Below are 23,745 nucleotides of genomic sequence, written 5' to 3'. Positions count from 1 at the left end.
CAGCACCATCACAATGCTCACTGTCTGCTGTTGATTACGAACCGGAGACAATGCTGCGGCCTTTTTCTCGCTGGGCCACCCGTCAGCCCAGCAGGAAAGCCGTAATGGGCCCAGTGGGGAGGTAGCCAGCATGGCGGCAACCTCCCAGACAAAACTCATAATGGGGCCTCTAGTCAGCATATATGCAATAATAGTTGAACATACCATCTGTTATTCGAGGGCAGTCCCCGGTTTCCATTCTGAATTTATCCCCCGATTTACATCTCTCCCATTTTCCTCTATGGAATACGAGCATTACTTTTTGTTTCAGGAAGCCTCATCCACAGCGTTTTAGGTCAATGTGTTTTTAATTTCTGCCCAGTCCCTTAAGTCTTTTGTTACTCGCTCATCTGCTCTAACCGTTTCAAGCATATTTCTTTTGCTAGAGTCCGTCCCATCATATCGTTAGCCAAACTCGTTAAAGCAGGCCCCATGTTTGATAACTAGTGTATCACTTTGAGGTACTTCACCGGTACCAGGCCATGGGTTGTAAAGTTGGGTTGCATTTTCCCTTGTTTGGACGTAGGCACAACGGCCAGCAAATAGTGCTGTATAGTTGATTGTAGTCGTCACCAGCCTGATTCGCACTACTACCTCTCCTCAATACATCAATAGTACAATATACGTCCAGGTCATATGTAAGAAAGTACCTTTCCGCTCAACACACTTTGGACATGCCGGGAATCTGTTGGAGTGTACTCTGTGTAGTCTCGTGGGTGCCAGGTATATATGGTGCAGGAAATTAAAGTGAATCACCTTGAACTGGGCATTGCTTGCTATGTTTTGCACTTGTGCACATGTTCTCACCCATGCTACGTCCATCAGAGGAGTCTCTAATTCCCTATGCAAGGTCTAATTTGTATACATTATGGTCTGTAGTCTACTCCAGTGCTTTGTATACATGTGAATCTGGTATCCTACCCTATCCACCCTCTAACAGCAAAAACCATTGTAAGAGTTGTAAGGGAGATTTCCTGAATAACCAAGAAATCAGTCCAAACCTCTCTAGTTGGAAGGCCAGCTTGGCAAACTGCAGGAACTGTCCAGCGTTAACACCGACTGTAGCTCAAGCACCATAAAGTAGAAAATGTATTCACAGGATACAGGTATTCCAATGGTAGGCAACTACCCTCCCTCCAAGCTGCCAATGACATAGTATCACATATCTGACAGAATGGTTGCAGGACTCAAGTGGCATGGTGGACACTTCAGCACCCTCTTGAATGTTGTTTCCCACACTGCTGCCACCTGTCTGACTACCTTTGGGGTAGTTGGTAACTGATTCTTACCCTGCATTAAACAAATTGGCAGGGTTATCTCACAATTATACCCTGTAGGAGACTTTTCCCCCCATTGTGACTCGTCGTCACACCATTTAGCTGCAGGTTGGAGTTGTGCAGTGACATGGTAAAGCTCCAAGTTAGGAAGGCTCAACCTGCTCTTTTCTCTGTCCCGATTTAACCATTAACACAGAATCCATATAGGGGAGTTTAATCCAGCTTAGGGGGTTAGCGCCAAAACCCTTTCAAGCTGGGACTCCCATTATGTACTCCTAGCTGATGGAGTCAAAAGTATTTTCAATACCCAGCGCCACCAAGATACATTCCAAACGTTATCTCTCCATGAAAACCACAACCTTGCTCAGGCATCTCAGATTCATCATTGTGTTATGACCCAGGATGAAGCCACATTGGTCTTCGTGTACCAGTGCTCGAACTCTGGGTAACAGCCTATCACTTAATATCTTGGAGAGCACTTATGCGTTCACTTTTAACATGGATACGGGTCTCTATAGTTGGACTCTGTTTTCAGATTTTGGCACCATGACTATGATAGCCTCCCTTGGGGTCTCCTGTGGTGTTGCTCTCCATTTAGCCTTTGAGAATGCTTCCATGAGCTTGTCTGCAAACATCTGGTAGAACTCCAAGGAGAACACATCAGCGCCTAGAGCTTTCTTGTGTGGAGGTCCAGGTATAGCACTAAATACTGGCTCTCTAGCCATGTCAAATTCAAGTTTCTCTTTTTCTCCTCGCCTCTCTTTTTGGGATATCAAGGCGCTCCCAGAATGCTGTGATCCAAGGTGCTCATGCAACACTTGTCTCTCTTATAGGTAGGCCAGGTATTGACAAATTGTTGTTAATACTAGTCTGGGTCACCCACCACTTCTGTCCCATACAACTTATTTATATCAATATTAAAAGGATGGGACCATCTTTTTTTTAGAAGCCAGGCTAAGTCCTTTCCAGGTTTATCTCCCTTAGTGTAACTTTTGCCTATATTCTGTCACAGTGTCTGCCTAGCATGTGCCATGTCCTAGCTCAGTTCCAGTTGAATCCTTGCTGCAGTGGGGTCTCTAGCTTTCCACGCTTGCAGTTGTGCTAATCCAGCCACTTGTTGTGACCAAGTGTGCTGCAAGTGTGGCTTGATACTATATATTTGTTCTGCTAGTTAGTGTGATCATTTGGGTTGTGAGTTAATTTCCACCTTCAACTGATCTCACACTCGGTGAGGTGGATATGGTTAAAGGAAAGCCAACAGTAACAGGAGGTGTTTAGTACCAAAATTGACATTTGCCCACACCACCCTTGTACGTAGGCACAAAAGGAACATCATAGGTGGTGTGCACTTTTTTCCACAATCCACACCCTATGTATTTGTATTCTACTGAAATTAACAGGCTATTAAGTTCCCCTGAGGGTTCATTATGCTTACTTTAGTGAGCTACAGTCTTGGAATTTCTGCTCATTCTGTTTCCTTTATGTCTAGTTGGTGGCTGTAATGCACTAGTTCACTTCACCAGATCGATTTACAATGTTCGGTTGCAATCCCCATAATGTTGCCCCTATTAGCACCTTTGGTCCACTGCCACTAGTTTTTAGAAAGCTGTTTGCAAAATCCTGCATTAAGGTATGGACCGATGATAGGAAAGGAGCAGACATTAACTTATGTACTCAAGTACAAAAAGAAGCTTTCAGGAAGAAGAAATTGTTGTTTTTGCTGTATGTTTACCTACCCCACTAGCAGTCACCATTTAGAGAGAGTAGGGCAAGGGTAGCTAAGTAGTATGCACATATTACTGACTCTGGGAGGGTGGGTGCTGCTCAGCCTCATTAGGCAAGGGTGGGAGGGTTGTGTATGGTCAGGTCACTCATATTCTGCTTAACAATACTATTTGTGGGAGCGGTTCTGGACTGGATGAGGTAAGGTAAGTAAAGTAATTAACACATTGAAAGAGAGATTGAGTAGGGAAATATTAAAAACCAGGAAAGGGCCAGGTGACAGACACAATGGGACAATTGATCTACTAGTGGACAAATGCGAGAAGAACAACCTCTGTTGTCAGTACGCTGATATTGTATGTGATGCTACTGGTTAGTAATGCAAAAACAGATATTCATGCTAAACAAAAGCCTGTTGATTTAACTGAACAAAAATAAAATGTATAAAAGTCCCATCCTCTCCTCCCACAACAGGCTCACCCCCTCTGTTGAACACATCATACCCCAAAAACACCCTGTCCCCAACTGTCCTTCCCATCCTCACTTCCTGTAACGGGTCATACCCCTCAGAAAAAATACGCCTCCACAGCCTTCACCTGGTGCCAAAGTTCCTTTTGGCTACGCTTCTTCTCCTCTAGGCCCAGCATGATTCTCTGGAGTATAGCAAAGTCTATAGTGGTGATAGTGGAGGGAGGTATAATGTTAGCCTCTGTGTCTATAATGAAATCTAGATTCTCTGATCATTACACTCAGAGAATCACCATTTCATTACAAGACCGGAGGCTACCATTATGCATGTTGAAAGCCCTTCAAAACTGCATTTGCCATGTGCTGAATGGCTTTAAAGTAATGTTTTACAAAAGTGCCTGCATTCGACCAGTCAGCAGCTTTTAAAATCTCCTCCAATCTACCACAAGATAACTAAGCTTCACTTGCCATTGCACCCCTTATGGAATGTGATTTGAAAATATTAATATCAATACCTGCTTGTAACATAGCCCATTTGATCCATCTTGTTATAGTAGCAGTAGTCACAGCGTTATATGGCTTTACATAAGAAATCAAAAATTGATTTACTCCGTCTCTCCTATATTCCTTCATCCTGTTTTAATATTCATACAATCTATTACACACAATTTCTTACATTCCTCAAAATTTGGATACAAAATCGAATCACACATTCTCTTAGTTCTTTTCCATATTTCAAAATAAACATCGTCTGGTGCAATGTTTTTATTACTTACCTCCAAGGCTTTCACATCAGAAACTCTTCTACAAGAGATTCAACAAAGTAAAGTAGCTAATTTTATGGAAAGCCTTTTCACCTCTGAATACCTATTACCAGGCCACGACTGAAATAAACGTTAAAAGCAAATTCACATCCCATAAAAATTAATACCTAGCTCTTGGAGGTCTTTTTAATCTCATGCTTTTCAACACTCTACAAACAATAATATTCCTCCCTACACTCTTTCTATCCACCAAAGCATGACCTGCTGAAATTGCACATCTATAGCAGTTTAATGTTCTATAACTTTACCCTTTCTCAAACTGTTCGACCAAGAAATTAACCACATCCACTATATGTGCTTCCACGGGATACAAATGCCTCTCCAAGCACCAACTAGACCATAATCTCCAAACCCCCCTATATCTTTTTGTTGTTCCAGGTGCCCAAGATTCTTGTAGTAATTCTGCAGCCCTATTCAAAAGTCATTTGAAACATTCTGATCTCATGTATTCTCCAAACAAGAAGGTTCAATACACTGTCTGTAACTAAAGGATGTTCTACTCCCTCGCAATTTACCAAAAGTCCTTCTACTACTGGAATCAATAATAGACAATTGACTGAATCGATGAAGATAACAAACCTATCACCCTCGCTAAATCCTTTAAAGAAATCAAATCTTTCTTTAACATATGTAATATTTCCTTCCGAATCATCTTCAATTTCCTTTCCGGCAAATGAAGTAACATCCTCACAGTGTCTACTTTGAACCCCTAAAATTCCATCTTCTAAGCTGGAATCAGAATAGACTTCTTCAAATTTATAATGACACCCAGACTTTGCAATAAATCTTTCACCATCCTCAACTCTATCTTTAACTGCTCTATGTCTTGACACATAACTAAAATGTTGTGTAAATATACTATAAACCTTATCCCTCTTTCTCCCAAATAAGCCATCCCTACTCTTATCACCTTGGTGAAACACCATGGGGCTGAAGATAAACCAAACAGAAGACATAGTAACTGATAAAGATTCCTCCTCCGACGGAACTGCGGAAACCTCTGACTTTCCTCTCCCATTGGAATAGGGAAATAAGCACCTTTTAAATCCAACTTTACTAACCAATCGTTCTTTATAACAAATCTCTCAAACAATGTATTTCCTCCATTCTGAAACGTCTGAATGTAGAGAATTTGATTGATTCTCTTAGATTTATAATCGGTCTCGACCCTTTGTCCTTTTTTTGTACTAAAAAGATATAGCTTATGTAATCTCCATACCTTCTTCCACATGTTTTATTGCACCTTTCTGTAACAAAACGTATATCTCTGCATCTATCATATACATTTGTTCCTCTGGAAAAAAAACCTCTCTGTTCCTGCTCCTGCCAAGAACATTTTACAAAATGTATTTTAAAACTCTGGACTGTTTCAGAACCCAAGGATCCTTTGTAATCTTTTCCCATGTTTTTACATTTTTTTTTACCTTCCTCCAACTTTTTCTTGAAAACAAACGTTGTCTTCTCCATCCTCACCTTGAGATCCTTGAAATGTTGCCCTCGCCTCGAGCCTCTAGCTCTTCCACCTTGACCACCTCTTCCTTTGGTCAGAAAGAAACCTGACAAGGTCTGAAATCCTCTTCTATATCCTTTATATTGGCTGTTATATTGGGCCCTTTGCATTCCTCAGTGAGTAAAAAGTCTCCCTCTACTGGCCCTTCCAAAAACACCTTCATTGAAAACTTTCCTCATGTTGTTCTGAGCTTTATCCAGCGCAGTGAAAGTAGCTACATGTTTCCCTAAACTCTTTACTAAACCTTTACCAAATAATAAACCTTTGGCTTCCTCGCTAGATTCCCTGCCACCCATATCACCTAATTTTGGACTGATCTTCAGCAGTTCAGCTCTCCTCCTTTTAGTCAATATTCCTGCATTTGCGTTACCTAACAAAATAATTGCTCTTTGACACCATCCTCGCATTAACTCCAAATCAACTTCAGATTCATTAATATACGCCTCCTTTGCCATACTAAAGATTCTTGCTAACAGTCCCAAAACATCCAAAATCTTGTCCTGACACTGTTTTAGTGAATGTTCTAATTCTTTTCGAGGATCTCTGCCCACATGAAACAGAAAAATAATTATTTCTGGATCTAAATTTGGTGTAACACACACCTTTTCTTCAATAACTGGGCTCAAACATTCTGCCCTCAAAACTCTTCCTACTTCTTTCTCTAAAGGTCTCTGCACCCATTCTTAATAAAGTTCCCAACATGTTCAATTTGCCACCAATCACTGCTATGAGAATGTCTAATGTCAAAAGGAGAAAACATTTCTTCTCCTAAAGGGTTTCTTAAAATATCTTTTGAGGAAGTACTTTCAACATCCTCATTCTCCATATTAAATTCATCATCCTGTGTTATATCCAACACATAGTCATCCAAACCATCATCTAAGTCAGATAAAGAAAACCCTTCTGCATTATTTATGTCATTTTTATTTGAGTCACTAAGGACACTCTGGTGGTCATTCTGACCCTGGCGGTCTTTGACCGCCAGGGCGGAGGACCGCGGGAGCACCGCCGACAGGCCGGCGGTGCTCCAATGGGGATTCCGACCGCGGCGGTAAAGCCGCGGTCGGACCGGCACCACTGGCGGGGTCCCGCCAGTGTACCGCGGCCCCATTGAATCCTCCGCGGCGGCGCAGCTTGCTGCACCGCCGCGGGGATTCCGACCCCCCCTACCGCCATCCAGATCCCGGCGGTCGGACCGCCGAGATCCGGATGGCGGTAGGGGGGGTCGCGGGGCCCCTGGGGGCCCCTGCAGTGCCCATGCCACTGGCATGGGCATTGCAGGGGCCCCCGTAAGAGGGCCCCTACATGTATTTCACTGTCTGCTGCGCAGACAGTGAAATACGCGACGGGTGCAACTGCACCCGTCGCACAGCTTCCACTCCGCCGGCTCGATTCCGAGCCGGCTTCATCGTGGAAGCCTCTTTCCCGCTGGGCTGGCTGGCGGTCTGAAGGCGACCGCCCGCCAGCCCAGCGGGAAAGTCAGAATTACCGCCGCGGTCTTTCGACCGCGGAACGGTAACCTGACGGCGGGACTTTGGCGGGCGGCCTCCGCCGCCCGCCAAGGTCAGAATGAGGGCCTCTATGTGTGCTGCTATGGACACCTTTCCTCTGCGTGCCGCTATGGACAACTTTCTTCCAAAAAGATTTTAATCCATGTTTTTCTCTTTTTTGTAAATCACTTCTCTCTAAGTGTTTTGTTTTCTTTAATCTTTTGTCACTTTTCTCTCTCACCTTATCATCTTCAGTCAAAGAAAAATACTCTTCACAAGACTCTAACTTTTTCCTCTTTTTCTCTTTTGCACACGTTTATCTCGTTCTGCGCTCCAGCAATACAGGTAATGACACTCAGAATTATGCACTGACCTCACGCCACGCTCCCACCTGTTTTCACCTTAAAAATAAACCAAACTCAAACAACTAAGATGATCATCCGATCGTCACTCAAATGAAAACATAAATACATAGTAAATCTTTAGAACTGTCACAACCATCATTTTAAAAACTATTTAATTAAACAACTACCCTAAATAATATTTGAAGAAATCATTTCACCTTACAGATACTTCTATAAATTAGAAGCTGACACAAAAAATATAAAAACCTCAAATATAATTCAATGCTACTTCAACTTATATTAATTAAACTAAGAGAATAATTAAATCAGTACTTATCTTAACAGAAGCAGCATTTAAAAGAGGACTGGCGTTCTGGGATAGGTCTATTGATATACTAATCTGATTCTAGTTTGGAATCATTTTGTTTGAAGGTTCTTTAAAGGTGCTGCAGGAGTGGAAAGTTAAAGGTTTATGCATAATGGTAGCCTCCGGTCTTGTACTGAAATCACCACCTCCAATGCCTGCTTTGCCCCCGGCAGTGCAACTGCTGGCAGTCTTCCCTCTCTTGCCTGATTTGGCTCTCTGGTTCTTCTGAAAGAAGTAAAGTTAAAGAGGGCAATGGTTAGTAGGAGTCTCTACAAAGAAGATTCAAGCATTATACTGTCTGACTAACTAATTCTATTTCTCCCCTCAAACCACTCTCAAAAATCAGTTCTCTTTCCCATACGTTGTTTGCTTGCTACAATGATATTGCTACTCCACTCTCTTCACAAACATTTTCTGCGAATGTCCAGTCTCCCTTTGCCTACTGCACCTAACAGAGATGGGAAATGTATTAGGAACATAAAGCCACAGAGGATGCCAACAGTAAGACCCCTGATAGCAGACAATCCTAGAAACTAATGTCTCTTAATTCACCGTGGAACACATTCCAGGTTGTATGATTCACCTGATGTCCACTCCACATCCTTCACAACCCTTCAGTCCCATACCCTCCCTGCCATGATGGTAGTGGCAACATGCCTCACTACTCTGTGGACCATATTCACAGTTCACAGTAAAGTGTACAGAGAAACAATGGCCACTTCTTTGAAATAAACACAGTGGATGCCCGCACGGTCTGATGAAAAAAGTGCATTTATTTATGTGAGAGGCATACATCAACATCAATACCCCCTGAAATTGGCCGAGGTCACTGAGAACATTATACCATCACGCACATAAATAAATGTCTTTTTTGCTCCAACGCATCGTTACTTCCCAACAATATGATGCAGTGGCATCAAGCATTCAAAAAATGGTTCCACAGCCGTCTTCCTCATGCAATTAATTGATTTATTTTGACAAATGAAACTCCGTGTATAAAGTGCGCAAAACATACAAAAGGTAAATTTCAGCGGCTGACGTGTTTCAGGGTGTCACCTTCTACTTATAATATATATATATATATATATATATATATATATATATATATATATATAGATAGATAGATAGATAGATAGATAGATAGATAGATAGATAGATACCTACTGACGATAGAGGAAGTGTTTTGTGCTTTGCTGATAACTTTGACGCCGTTTGACTAATCTTCATGAAATTCTCAAAAGTAGTGTACAAGTTACTTTAGCTGCAGTCTGGAAATTGTCGTGATGATTCATCAAGCGGTGGGCCAAGAAAAAGGGGGGTCCCAAAATGCTTTTTCTCCACTCTATGTCAATGGGGATTTTGCCATCTTTAGACCTTGTTACAGCCCGAAGCGCTAAACAGAATCACACTATGTTTGACAGGAAGCTAGATCTTGGTCCCCAAATTTGTGATTTAGCGTAAATCTGTTCATTAGTTTCAGTTATTAAAGGGAAAAGAATTTAGATATCTACAGGACATGGATCTTCTGTGGATCCGCGGATACCTCCGGATCAGAGCAAAAAGCAATAACCTGTTTGGGTGCCTGCAACCTGAAAAAAAAGTTGCAGCCACCATTTTGTTTCTTGGCTGGGCCCCCAGGGAGAAAACTTAAATAGAAACACACATAAGGGGTCAGGATAGAGGGACCCCTCATCGGCAAACAATGGCTTGCCCATTTTTTTCCTTTGGCCAACCGCGGAAATGCAGCACACGTCACAACACCCAGTGTATATCAGCAATGAATATGTGGATCCAAAGCCAATGCAAGAAAAACTCACCCTCTCACACCATGCCCCCGCCACACACAGCCAAAGGCCGTGCGCCGTGTATAGTTTGGTGCATACGAGGGAGGTGGCAGCATAGCCTGACTGCTTCAGTCGTGCATGACAGTGGTTATATTAACATACAGTATTTGTATATAAACCATTACTTTTTGTGGTTTTGTGTGAGTAAAACGTGAACCTAACTATAACGTTGAGGTAACGTTTGTTTTTTTCAGTGAATTTCATATATATATATATATATATACACAGACACACACGCACACACACACACACACACATGTATATATATATATATATATATATATATATATATACAAGAAAAAAATTACGGTTTTTAAAGATATGTATATCTTTAAAAACTGTAATTTTGGGGTACATATGTTATGAAAGATGATATATGTCATACCTAATATATACACACGTATATGTACAAATCAAAATACAGATACATTAACATTTTTAAATATGGTTAAAAAATGTAATTATCTGTGTGTGCATATATATTATTCATACATGTGACATAAACAGCATACAAAAACACAATTACAAACATACACACATTTGATTATTTATATAAAATATATATAGTAAATACAACATTCATTTTTATAATTGATATCTAAAATATTATATATAGAGAATACATGCATAATATATAGCTATATGTATTACCTTAGGGCACAAGTTATAGTTACTTGAGGTAACTCTAACTATCACTGGTGAATTTCAATGGTTTTATACGTTTAAAATGTGAGCCTACCTATAACGTCTCTGTAACCTTTGGTTTTGTAAATGAATTTCTTTTTTTTTTTTTTACGTATAGTAATTTTCATTATTATACGTTAATCCAACCACCGCCGTGCATGGCCTTGGTCAGTGCGTGGTGGCGGTTGGCCACAGGGCCTGGACATCGGCCGGGCCTGGACAACAGCATTCGTCCATGTGTAGTGGAGGTTGCCCGCAAGACCTGGCCTGCAGCCAGACCCTGCACCCAATCCGCCTAACCACCCAACCCCACGCTGTTCACAGCCCTTTAGCCGTGCATGGGGGGAGTTGGCCACGGCCTCTCTGGGTGTGAGAATTGGTGTGAGTTGGTGTATCTGGGTGTGAGTGGCTGTAAGAGTGTCTGTGCATGAGAGTGCATACATCAGTGTTCTAGTGGGTGCGTGACTGAGTGCAGGAGTCTGTGAGTGGGTGCATTAGGGTGTCAGAGGGTCTGTGAGTGGGTGCGTAATTGTCTAAGTGGGTGTGTGAGTGGGAGAAATTGAATGAAAGAGAGACAGAAAGAGAGATACTGCTCTTGAGGGTAGTATTGAGCTCTCCCTACCCTTCTGGCCCATTCCTTGTGTCTCTACCTCTCTCTACTTCTCATTTCCTTTCTCCCTCTCCCCTCTCCTCTTTCTATCCTTCTTCCTCTTTATTCTTCCCCCTTTCCCCCCCTTTTCCTGGTGTCCTTCCCCTTTCCCCCTCTCTCCCTGCCCCGACCAGCCTCCTTCGCTTGCCTCCCCCTCCCTTTCTCCCCCCCCCATTGCCCCCTCCACTGCCCGAGACAGACTTTTTCTCCAGGTCCCTAAACTCGCTTACCACCCTCTTAAGCCCCCCCTCTCTCCTTCCCGTCTGGACTCTCTAGCCCCTATCTCTGGGTCCCACGATGGCTGGCACCCCCCAACCTCCTTCTACTCCACTGCGGATTATCTCCAACGGCCTTACCCATTTCATATAACGGAAAAAGGTGCTTTCCTATCTTAACTCCAAACAGGCTGATATAGCTCTACTCCGGGAGACGCACCTTGACAAGGATGAGTCCGGTAAGCTACACAAGGACTGGATGGGGACAGTGTTCTTTAGCTGCAGCCCTACCCCGCAAGAATCAGGATGTAGCACCCCCTGGAAATGCGGTGTCGCACTGCTGTTGCGGAAAACCGTCCCCCTTACTGTCATTAAATCATGGATTGACCCAGAGGGGTGATATGTGTTCGCTAAGCTGAAGATGGGGGATGCCTCCCTGTGCGTGGGCTCCGTTTATGCACCAATCGGTTCAAAGCAACTGTTCTTTCTGAAAATCATCCGTCTCTTGACTGAAATAGGGGCGGCTCGTTATGTGATAGGGGGGGACTGGAATCTGGCTAGAGATGCAGTACTAGATAGGACAGGACCCCTGGATATCAGCAATAATGCTGACAGGGCCCTACAGTCCGACAGAATGCTGGACAATGGCTTGGTGGGTCACTGGAGGCTGACACATCCAGTCAACAGAGAGTACACCTTTTTGTCACCAGTGCACGGCACTCAATCCCGTCTAGATTATTTCCTCATGTCACATAACCTAGTGGCCCATGCCCAGGACGCCTGCATACTTGAATGTGGTCTTTCGGACCACTTCCCAATCCACGTCACTGTCCAAGTGGGCCTGGTGTCTCCGGGTCGCAAACCGTGGAGATTTGCCATGCATCGCTACTGTTCTCCACAGGGTAAAACACAGCTGAGAGCTCATGCGTCCACCTTTGTTCAAGAAAACCTAGGCACTGTCGACTCCAAGAGGATCATATGGGCAACGGCCAAAGCAACCATTCGTGGACAACTGATGTGGGACACGGCGTTCGCGAATAAAGAGAGAAAAGCGCGGCAAGTGGCACTGGAAACTGACATTCGGCACCTCACACGGCAATACACAAACCACCCCTCCTTTCACACACGCAGATTTCTGGAACATGCCCAGATGGCCCTAAATGAGCTGTACACCTCCCAGACCAAATACGCCCTGCAACGCCTACAAGGGAGGCAATATGAGCAGGGTGAGAAAGCCGGCCGATTGCTGGCAGCTCAGCTTCGTCAGAGAATAGCCGCTCTTGCTATACCGGCCATCCGCGCTCATACAGGAGACGTGCTTACGCACCCACAAGAGATAGTCAATGAATTTGGTCCTTCTACCGGCATCTCTACTCGCCGGAGGTGATGCCCAGCCCTGCCCAATTCGAGGCCTTCCTTGCCAACATTGACTTACCCTCTCTTTCCGATGACGGTCACAACCTTCCTGATGGAGAAATCAGCAGGCTGGAAATTGAGAAAGTCATCTCTGACCTCCCCTATCACAAATCACCCCAGGAGGATGGATTCCCCGTGGAATTCTATAAATGGGCAGGGGAGGAGGTGACTGATGTCCTGCATGGGGCTCTGGGCGAAGCTTGCCGGTTGAAGACTCTGGGTGCCATCTCCAACAATGCCACAAGAGCGATCATACTGAAATCGGGAAGGGACCCCCTTCTCTGTAGCAGCTACTGGCCCATATCTCTCCTGAACAGCGATTTCAGAATACTAGCTAGTGTTATAGCAAACAGCTTACGCAAAGTCATACCATCCTTAATACACCACACTCAAGTGGGGTTTGTACCGGGTCGTACCTCCAGAAACCACTTGCTATGTCACACTCTATGGGCATCCAGGGACATGCCAGAAGCCGCACTAGCTCTGTCTCTGAATGCCGAGAAGGAGTTTGATCGCACAGAGTGGCCTTATCGATTCGCAACGCTGGTGAAGTTTGGTCTGGGTGATTGGTTTATCTCTATGATATGTCTGCTCTATGACCACCCCACGGCACAGGTTAATTGCGGAGGTTTCCTCTCCGATCCTTTCCTCATCTGCAGAGGGATGCGGCAGGGTTGTCCCCTCTCACCCCTTTTGCTTCTGTTGGCAATGGAACCACTGGCAGCTGCCATCCGCTCCTCCCCCTCGATAAAGGGCCTCCCTCTGTCGAATGGCACCTCCAAGATATACTTGTACGCCGATAATGCCTTTTTAACTGTGACAGATTTGGAGCGTTCTCTACCAGTCCTGCTGGAGATCATTGATGAGTTGCGCCCCTCTCTGGTTACCGCATAAATTGTAACAAGAGCGAGGTTCTCCCCCTTTCGCCCGTGACTATGAAAGCTGTGCTCCTTGGCTTTCCATTTCGATGGACACCTAGGCGCCTCAAATATTTGGGAGTGCTAGTCAATTGAGGTCTGGTCCATATGGAGGCAGACAATCTGGATCCCCTCATTGCGCGACTGAAACTTGACTTCGAGAAATGGAACCACCTGGGTCTCTCCATGTGGGGTAGGGTACAGGCGGTACAGATCGTCACGGTACCTCGCTTTACTTACGTTTTGGGACTTCTGCCCTTGCAAGTGCCTTTATCCACTCTGCGGTCAATTGACACACACTTTGTGTGGGGTTCTATGCAACCACGTCTGGCATCAGCTAAGCTGATGGCACGCCGCTCCCATGGGGGAATGGGACTTCCTTCGGTGGAACCCTACGCACTAGTGCTACATCTGTCACAACTGGCTCATACACTGCCTGGATCTCCGGAGCCACCGCAGTGGGTGGCTTTAGAGAAAACGCTGCTTTCCCATGACATGGGACTTGGTGGGCTTTACCGTGATGATCTTTCGTCCTCCGGTACAGCAAACCCGATCCTAAAGGCGACCCGAGCGGCCTGGCGCAGGGCTCACCGCCTGTTTGGGGTACATCCTCTCCTGCACACCCAGGCCCCCTTATAGAACAACAATGGCTTACAGATAGGCAGGGAGGTGCTTAACTGGCCGCAATGGAGCAGAGTTGGTATCCTTGACCTTGCTCAGGTATTGGAGGATGGAGTGCCCAAATCCTTCGCTAAGCTGCAGGAGGAATTTAACCTTCATCCGCGGCAGGAATGGCGGTATCTGCAACTCAAGCACTGTTTACAACAGTGCGCTGATATGATTCGCTGGGGACTCCAGACCTCGCCAATGGTAACTTATTTAAAAACATGGGGAAAGCACAAAGGGGTTATGGCAGCCCTCTACAATGTCATCACATGACACCTATATTCACAACCTCTTCTGGACAACCTATGCCTACAATGGCAAGACCGCCTACATACGGCACTAGCAACTGCAAAAATCTGTATCCTTCGCCACTGGCGATCTGCAATCTCCCCAACCCCGGAGGAATGGATTGTGGCAATGACTCACACAGCCACACATGAAAGATTCATCTATAACCTGCAGGATCAGGCTACTGTATTCAACCAGGTGTGGAATCCCTTCCTTGTAGTAAGACCGTCGTGATCCGCCACCACCTACACCTGCCCTGTGTCGCTCCTCGCTTCTGATCCCGTCGGCCCCTAATCAAAGTCCTAGCTGCTATTCCCCTTCCCTCCCCGTACCTTTCACTTTCGCATGCAAGCCTTTCATTGTATTGCCCACGCTCCCCCCACTAGTATTTCAGTCTCATCCCCTCCCCCCCCCCCCATTACGGCGGAACCCAACCCGGCTTTCACCCTAGGGAGCTTGATAACACTCGCAATACATTCTTACCCCGTCTTTACCTTCCCCCCTTCCCCCCCTCACCCCCTCCTCCTTTCCCCCCTTTTTTCCTCCCTCCCCCTTCTTCATACAAGTGCTTCCTGCTGCCCTTCTGATATCAGTCCCCCTCCCTTCCTCTTCTCCTTTCTCCTCTACCCTTTATTTTCCTTCTCCCTTTTCTATCATCTTTCTCTCCATACATCGGGCTGTTCTGTATTGTGCCCAATGCAGGCCTTAGTGGGCCTTGCAAACATCCTCTGTTTAGGAAATCTGACCCTGGTCCTTCCTACTTCCTCTTCTATCGGGCCTCCTCATTGCTATATCTAAATGAGTCACAGCTGTTGCACAAGGTATTAATCTTTACCTTCGAATAGTGCAAGGTATTGTGTACATGGCCCCAGATATCCTTATCTTTAATACGAGGGAGGGCGACCCATAAAGGCGTTCTGGAATGGATAGACGGTACAAAGCCCCTTTGAACTGTGCCTCTTCACATCAAGACATGTCATTACAGACGCTACGCCATTAGGCCGCTTACGTTTTAATTTCACCTTTTTCTTCCGCTCCCTTCTCCCCCCTTTCCCATCCCAAGTCCATTCTTTCTCCTTCATCTCTATCTCCCTACCCTTTATTACTATTGTTTTTTTACAATGCTTAGACATGTTGCTGGCTGTGCCTCGCTTAATTTGCTGTCTATGTGATACATTTTATGTCATCTCTTGCAAGTACGGGGACTCAGGTCCCCTTCTATTTTGTATCACTTTACAATGTTAATAAAGAATTTCAACACTAGAAAGAGAGATAGAAAGTGAGAGGGAGAGAGATAATGAGTTTTTTAGGCTTTGAGGTATGATATACTTAGAATTAGATATTTCTGTACAATTTTTTTAAATGTATCTGCCATTTTTATACATTAAAGTGAATGGTACTTTTAAAACAATTTAAAAAGAGGGAAGCGAGCCCGGCTCGACTCAAACCCTGAGTGCTCAGTGTGAAGGTATATGACCTCATAATGTCATTGCTTCAGCAAGTAAGGAGCTGCTTTAAGAGCAGCTCCGTGCTTGCTGAAGCATTTCATCTCTGTCCCCTGCACACGACAGCAGGGCCTGTTTGACAGGTCCCGTTGTCAAAAACCAAAGTGTTGGTTGTGGCTTGGTTTGTTGTAAAGCTGCATCCAAGCTACTATGTCTCAGGGGTTGGCACCTCAGGACAAAGCAGGAGCAGGTCCTGGGGGTGGCGGTACACAGCACCATCTGTGGCTCAATGAGGGGGGCCATGCAGCCCCCCTCCAACAATTATAGCCCAGGGGAGGTGTGATCCCCGCGGCTAAAAGGGTTAAAAAGTCTAGATATATGCTTGCTCTTGATAATAAAGAACCAAATCGACTGAACTGTAGCGAGGAACTGTATATATATTTCAAATGATATGATTATGTTATTATGAATTCATTTTGGACAATGTTGGGAAAGTATTGATCAGGTGTATGTTTCAATTTTGTTTTTAAACTCCCTTCGTTACAGAGCTGTCGAGTGAAAGTAAAGGAGTCCGAGATTTATATAACCCCTACGGTGCCCTGGACGAGGTGATCTCGTCCAGGGCACCTGGTTCCCGGGTGCCTTGGACGAGATCACCTTGTCCTGCACCCGGGAACTGGGGGGAGTGCTAGCGCACCCCTCATGTGCTCTCCACCCAACCCCCCAAGGCAGGGATGGAAGGGGAAGCCCTTCCACCCCCGACCCCCATCCATCCCCCCTGTGACGTCAGCGCGCAATCGCGCGCTGATTTGTCACAGGGCCTCCTCCCATCGCGCTGGAAGCTCAGCTTCCAGCGCGATCGAAAGTGAAATGCAAAGCATTTCTCTTTCGATCACGTGGGGGAGACCCAGAGAGACTTCAAAGGGAAGGAAAGGAATTTCCTTCCCTTTGAAACACCCCCTAGACACCAGGGATTTTCTTTTTTGAGTGAAACTGGCATAAGGGAGCGACCCCTTGGGCAAGGGTCGCTCCCAGGGGGGGGGGGCATTTTTTTGGAAGGCCTTTTCTGCCCCCCCTGGGGGCAGATCGACCTATTATTAGGCCGATCTGCCCCCGGGGGGGCTGAAACCTCTAGGCACCAGGGATCATTTTTTTTTCCATTTTTTTTTATTTTGTTTTTTTGGAGGTGGGGAGCGACCCATTAGGCAAGGGTCGCTCACCTGGGGAGCAAATTGTATTTAGACCATGTCTGCCCCCTTTGAGGGCATATTGGCCAATTTTAGGTCAATCTGTCCCCAAGGGGGCAGAAACCACTAGGCACCGGGGATTTTTTTTTTGCGCCAGTGTCACGCAAGGGGAGCGATCCCGTAGGCAAGGGTCGCTCCCAGGAGGGGTTAGGGGGGGTGGGGGGGCAAATTTATTTTAGGCCATTTGTGGCTCCTCTCAGATTCCAGATCTTTCTGTCACCGAAATGTGAGGAAAACGTGTTTGTTTAGCCAAATTTTGAGGTTTGCAAAGGATTCTGGGTAACAGAACCTGGTCAGAGCCCCACAAGCCACCCCATCTTGGATTCCCCTAGGTCTCTAGTTTTCAAAAATGCACAGGTTTTGTAGGTTTCCCTAGGTGCCGGCTAAGCTAGAGGCCAAAATCTACAGGTAGGCACTTTGCAAAAAACACCTCAGTTTTCTGTCAAAAATTGAGATGTGTCCACGTTGTGTTTTGGGGCATTTCCTGTCGCGGACGCTAGGCCTACCCACACAAGTGAGATATCATTTTTATCAGGGGACTTGGAGGAACGCTGGATGGAAGGAAATTTGTGGCTCCTCTCAGATTCCAGATCTTTCTGTCACCGAAATGTGAGGAAAACGTGTTTGTTTAGCCAAATTTTGAGGTTTGCAAAGGATTCTGGGTAACAGAACCTGGTCAGAGCCCCACAAGTCACCCCATCTTGGATTCCCCTAGGTCTCTAGTTTCCAAAAATGCACAGGTTTTGTAGGTTTCCCTAGGTGCCGGCTAAGCTAGAGGCCAAAATCTACAGGTAGGCACTTTGCAAAAAACACCTCAGTTTTCTGTCAAAAATTGTGATGTGTCCACGTTGTGTTTTGGGCCATTTCCTGTCGCGGACGCTAGGCCTACCCACACAAGTGAGATATCATTTTTATCAGGGGACTTGGAGGAACGCTGGATGGAAGGAAATTTGTGGCTCCTCTCAGATTCCAGAACTTTCTGTCACCGAAATGTGAGGAAAACGTGTTTGTTTAGCCAAATTTTGAGGTTTGCAAAGGATTCTGGGTAACAGAACCTGGTCAGAGCCCCACAAGCCACCCTATCTTGGATTCCCCTAGGTCTCTAGTTTAAAAAAATGCACAGGTTTTGTAGGTTTCCCTAGGTGCCGGCTGAGCTAGAGGCCAAAATCTACAGGTAGGCACTTTGCAAAAAACACCTCAGTTTTCTGGCAAAAATTGTGATGTGTCCACGTTGTGTTTTGGGGCATTTCCTGTCGCGGACGCTAGGCCTACCCACACAATTGAGGTATCATTTTTATCGGGAGACTTAGGGGAACGCTGGGTGGAAGGAAATTTGTGGCTCCTCTCAGATTCCAGAACTTTCTGTCACCGAAACGTGAGGAAAAGGTGTTTTTTTAGCCAAATTTTGAGGTTTGCAAAGTATTCTGGGTAACAGAACCTGGTCAGAGCCCCACAAGTCACCGCATCTTGGATTCCCCTAGGTCTCTAGTTTTCATAAATGTACAGGTTTGGTAGGTTTCTCTAGGTGCCGGCTGAGCTAGCGGCCAAAATCTACAGGTCGGCACTTTGCAAAAAACACCTCTGTTTTCTTTAAAAAAATGTGATGTGTCCACGTTGTGTTTTGGGGCATTTTCTGTGGCGGGCGCTAGGCCTACCCACACAAGTGAGGTGTCATTTTTATCGGGAGACTTGGGGGAAGCTGAGTGGAAGGAAATTTGTGGCTCCTCTCAGATTCCAGAACTTTCTGTCACCAAAATATGAGGAAAATATGTTTTTTTAGCCACATTTTGAGGTTTGCAAAGGATTCTGGGTAACAGAACCTGGTCAGAGCCCCACAAGTCACCCCATCTTGGATTCCCCTAGGTCTCTAGTTTTAGAAAATGCACAGGTTTGGTAGGTTTCCCTAGGTGCCGGCTGAGCTAAAGGCCAAACTCGACAGGTAGGCACTTTGCAAAAAACACCTCAGTTTTCTTTAAAAAAATGTGATGTGTCCACGTTGTGTTTTGGGGCATTTCCTGTCACGGGCGCTAGGCCTACCCACACAAGTGAGGTATCATTTTTATCGGGAGACTTGGGGGAACGCTGGGTGGATGGAAATTTGTGGCTCCTCTCAGATTCCAGAACTTTCTGTCACCGAAATGTGAGGAAAACGTGTTTTTTTAGGCAAATTTTGAGGTTTGCAAAGTATTCTCGATAACAGAACATGGTCAGAGCCCCACAAGTCACCGCATCTTGGATTCCCCTAGGTCTCTAGTTTTAATAAATGTACAGGTTTGGTAGGTTTCCCTAGGTGCCGGCTGAGCTAGAGGCCAAAATCTACAGGTAGGCACTTTGCAAAAAACACCTCTGTTTTTTGTCAAAAATTGTGATGTGTCCACGCTGTGTTTTGGGGCATTTTCTGTCGCGGGCGCTAGGCCTACCCACACAAGTGAGGTATCATTTTTATCGGGAGACTTGGGGGAACGCTGAGTGGAAGGAAATTTGTGGCTCCTCTCAGATTCCAGAACTTTCTGTCGCTGAAATGTGAGGAAAACGTGTTTGTTTAGCCAAATTGTGAGGTTTGCAAAGGATTCTGGGTAACAGAACCTGGTCAGAGCCCCACAAACCACCCCATCTTGGATTCCCCTAGGTCTCTAGTTTTCAAAAATGCACAGGTTTTGTAGGTTTCCCTAGGTGCCGGCTGAGCTAGAGGCCAAAATCTACAGGTAGGCACTTTGCAAAAAACACCTCAGTTTTCTGTCAAAAATTGTGATGTGTCCACGTTGTGTTTTGGGGCATTTCCTGTCGCGGACGCTAGGCCTACCCACACAATTGAGGTATCATTTTTATCGGGAGACTTAGGGGAACGCTGGGTGGAAGGAAATTTGTGGCTCCTCTCAGATTCCAGAACTTTCTGTCACCGAAACGTGAGGAAAAGGTGTTTTTTTAGCCAAATTTTGAGGTTTGCAAAGTATTCTGGGTAACAGAACCTGGTCAGAGCCCCACAAGTCACCGCATCTTGGATTCCCCTAGGTCTCTAGTTTTCATAAATGTACAGGTTTGGTAGGTTTCTCCAGGTGCCGGCTGAGCTAGCGGCCACAATCTACAGGTCGGCACTTTGCAAAAAACACCTCTGTTTTCTTTAAAAAAATGTGATGTGTCCACGTTGTGTTTTGGGGCATTTTCTGTGGCGGGCGCTAGGCCTACCCACACAAGTGAGGTGTCATTTTTATCGGGAGACTTGGGGGAAGCTGAGTGGAAGGAAATTTGTGGCTCCTCTCAGATTCCAGAACTTTCTGTCACCAAAATATGAGGAAAATATGTTTTTTTAGCCACATTTTGAGGTTTGCAAAGGATTCTGGGTAACAGAACCTGGTCAGAGCCCCACAAGTCACCCCATCTTGGATTCCCCTAGGTCTCTAGTTTTAGAAAATGCACAGGTTTGGTAGGTTTCCCTAGGTGCCGGCTGAGCTAAAGGCCAAACTCTACAGGTAGGCACTTTGCAAAAAACACCTCAGTTTTCTTTAAAAAAATGTGATGTGTCCACGTTGTGTTTTGGGGCATTTCCTGTCACGGGCGCTAGGCCTACCCACACAAGTGAGGTATCATTTTTATCGGGAGACTTGGGGGAACGCTGGGTGGATGGAAATTTGTGGCTCCTCTCAGATTCCAGAACTTTCTGTCACCGAAATGTGAGGAAAACGTGTTTTTTTAGGCAAATTTTGAGGTTTGCAAAGTATTCTCGATAACAGAACATGGTCAGAGCCCCACAAGTCACCGCATCTTGGATTCCCCTAGGTCTCTAGTTTTAATAAATGTACAGGTTTGGTAGGTTTCCCTAGGTGCCGGTTGAGCTAGAGGCCAAAATCTACAGGTAGGCACTTTGCAAAAAACACCTCTGTTTTTTGTCAAAAATTGTGATGTGTCCACGCTGTGTTTTGGGGCATTTTCTGTCGCGGGCGCTAGGCCTACCCACACAAGTGAGGTATCATTTTTATCGGGAGACTTGGGGGAACGCTGAGTGGAAGGAAATTTGTGGCTCCTCTCAGATTCCAGAACTTTCTGTCGCTGAAATGTGAGGAAAATGTGTTTGTTTAGCCAAATTTTGAGGTTTGCAAAGGATTCTGGGTAACAGAACCTGGTCAGAGCCCCACAAACCACCCCATCTTGGATTCCCCTAGGTCTCTAGTTTTCAAAAATGCACAGGTTTTGTAGGTTTCCCTAGGTGCCGACTGAGCTAGAGGCCAAAATCTACTGGTAGGCACTTTGCAAAAGACACCTCTGTTTTCTGTCAAAAATTGTGATGTGTCCACGTTGTGTTTTGGGGCATTTCCTGTCGCGGGCGCTAGGCCTACCCACACAAGTGAGATATAATTTTTATCAGGAGACTTGGGGGAACGCTGGATGGAAGGAAATTTGTGGCTCCTCTCAGATTCCAGAACTTTCTGTCACCGAAATGTGAGGAAAACGTGTTTGTTTAGCCAAATTTTGAGGTTTGCAAAGGATTCTGGGTAACAGAACCTGGTCAGAGCCCCACAAGCCACCCCATCTTGGATTCCCCTAGGTCTCTAGTTTTAAAAAATGCACAGGTTTTGTAGGTTTCCCTAGGTGCCGGCTGAGCTAGAGGCCAAAATCTACAGGTAGGCACTTTGCAAAAAACACCTCAGTTTTCTGTCAAAAATTGTGATGTGTCCACGTTATGTTTTGGGGCATTTCCTGTCGCGGACGCTAGGCCTACCCACACAATTGAGGTATCATTTTTATCGGGAGACTTAGGGGAACGCTGGGTGGAAGGAAATTTGTGGCTCCTCTCAGATTCCAGAACTTTCTGTCACGGAAAACGTGAGGAAAAGGTATTTTTTTAGCCAAATTTTGAGGTTTGCAAAGTATTCTGGGTAACAGAACCTGGTCAGAGCCCCACAAGTCACCGCATCTTGGATTCCCCTAGGTCTCTAGTTTTCATAAATGTACAGGTTTGGTAGGTTTCCCTAGTTGCCGGCTGAGCTAGAGGCCAAAATCTAAAGGTCGGCACTTTGCAAAAAACACCTCTGTTTTCTTTTAAAAAATGTGATGTGTCCACGTTGTGTTTTGGGGCATTTCCTGTGGCGGGCGCTAGGCCTACCCATACAAGTGAGGTGTCATTTTTAACGGGAGACTTGGGGGAAGCTGAGTGGAAGGAAATTTGTGGCTCCTCTCAGATTCCAGAACTTTCTGTCACCGAAATGTGAGGAAAACGTGTTTTTTTAGGCAAATTTTGAGGTTTGCAAAGGATTCTGGGTAACAGAACCTGGTCAGAGCCCCACAAGTCACCCTATCTTGGATTCTCCTAGGTCTCTAGTTTTCAAAAATGCACAGGTTTGGTAGGTTTCCCTAGGTGCCGGCTGAGCTAGAGGCCAAAATCTACAGGTAGGCACTTTGCAAAAAACACCTCTCTTTTCTGTCAAAAATTGTGATGTGTCCACGTTGTGTTTTGGGGCATTTCCTGTCGCGGACGCTAGGCCTACCCACACAATTGAGGTATCATTTTTATCGGGAGACTTAGGGGAACGCTGGGTGGAAGGAAATTTGTGGCTCCTCTCAGATTCTAGAACTTTCTGTCACCGAAATATGAGGAAAAGGTGTTTTTTTAGCCAAATTTTGAGGTTTGCAAAGTATTCTGGGTAACAGAACCTGGTCAGAGCCCCACAAGTCACCGCATCTTGGATTCCCAGAGGTCTCTAGTTTTCATAAATGTACAGGTTTGGTAGGTTTCCTATTATAAATATTCCTTAACTCCGATGATGTTCTTTAAGAAATAATTTATTGGCAAGATGAATTAACAACAGCCTCCAGCCACAACCGGTAGCGAGCATTTCTCCTCACAGCTGTCAACTGTCACAGCAACAGTTATAGAATGCTGGTAGGAACCAACTGGGAAGACAAGGGGAAAATGGGGAGGAATGGAATGTTACACTTGGATCCCTATGGGCAGGTGGGCACACAATGAAAGGAAGGGGGAAATAGAGAATGTACATTTTATACAAAACATTACTTATGATAAATTACAACACTTCTCCTTCCCATAAAAGACTTTCATAGAATGTTTGAAAGTAATATCCTGTTGGGAAATCAAGTGAGCATGTAATCTTTGTGCCAGACAGGAACTGCATGAACCCTAGCTCTGCGATTGTTCCCATCATATTTCAATACATCCTTTTGCTTTCCATCCATACCTGAATACTTCTGAGATGGAAAATGGGGTGTTAATCTATCCATGCTCCACGTTCTGCCATCCTCTAATGTTACTACATTTTTCTTCACCCCTGTTATTTTTATAGGTTTGGAGAATTTAGATTCACACCCTTGGCGATTGTC

This window comes from Pleurodeles waltl, chromosome 7 (genome assembly GCF_031143425.1).
Source record: "Pleurodeles waltl isolate 20211129_DDA chromosome 7, aPleWal1.hap1.20221129, whole genome shotgun sequence".
Taxonomy (NCBI): domain Eukaryota; kingdom Metazoa; phylum Chordata; class Amphibia; order Caudata; family Salamandridae; genus Pleurodeles; species Pleurodeles waltl.
Note: the sequence above shows the minus strand (reverse complement) of the source record.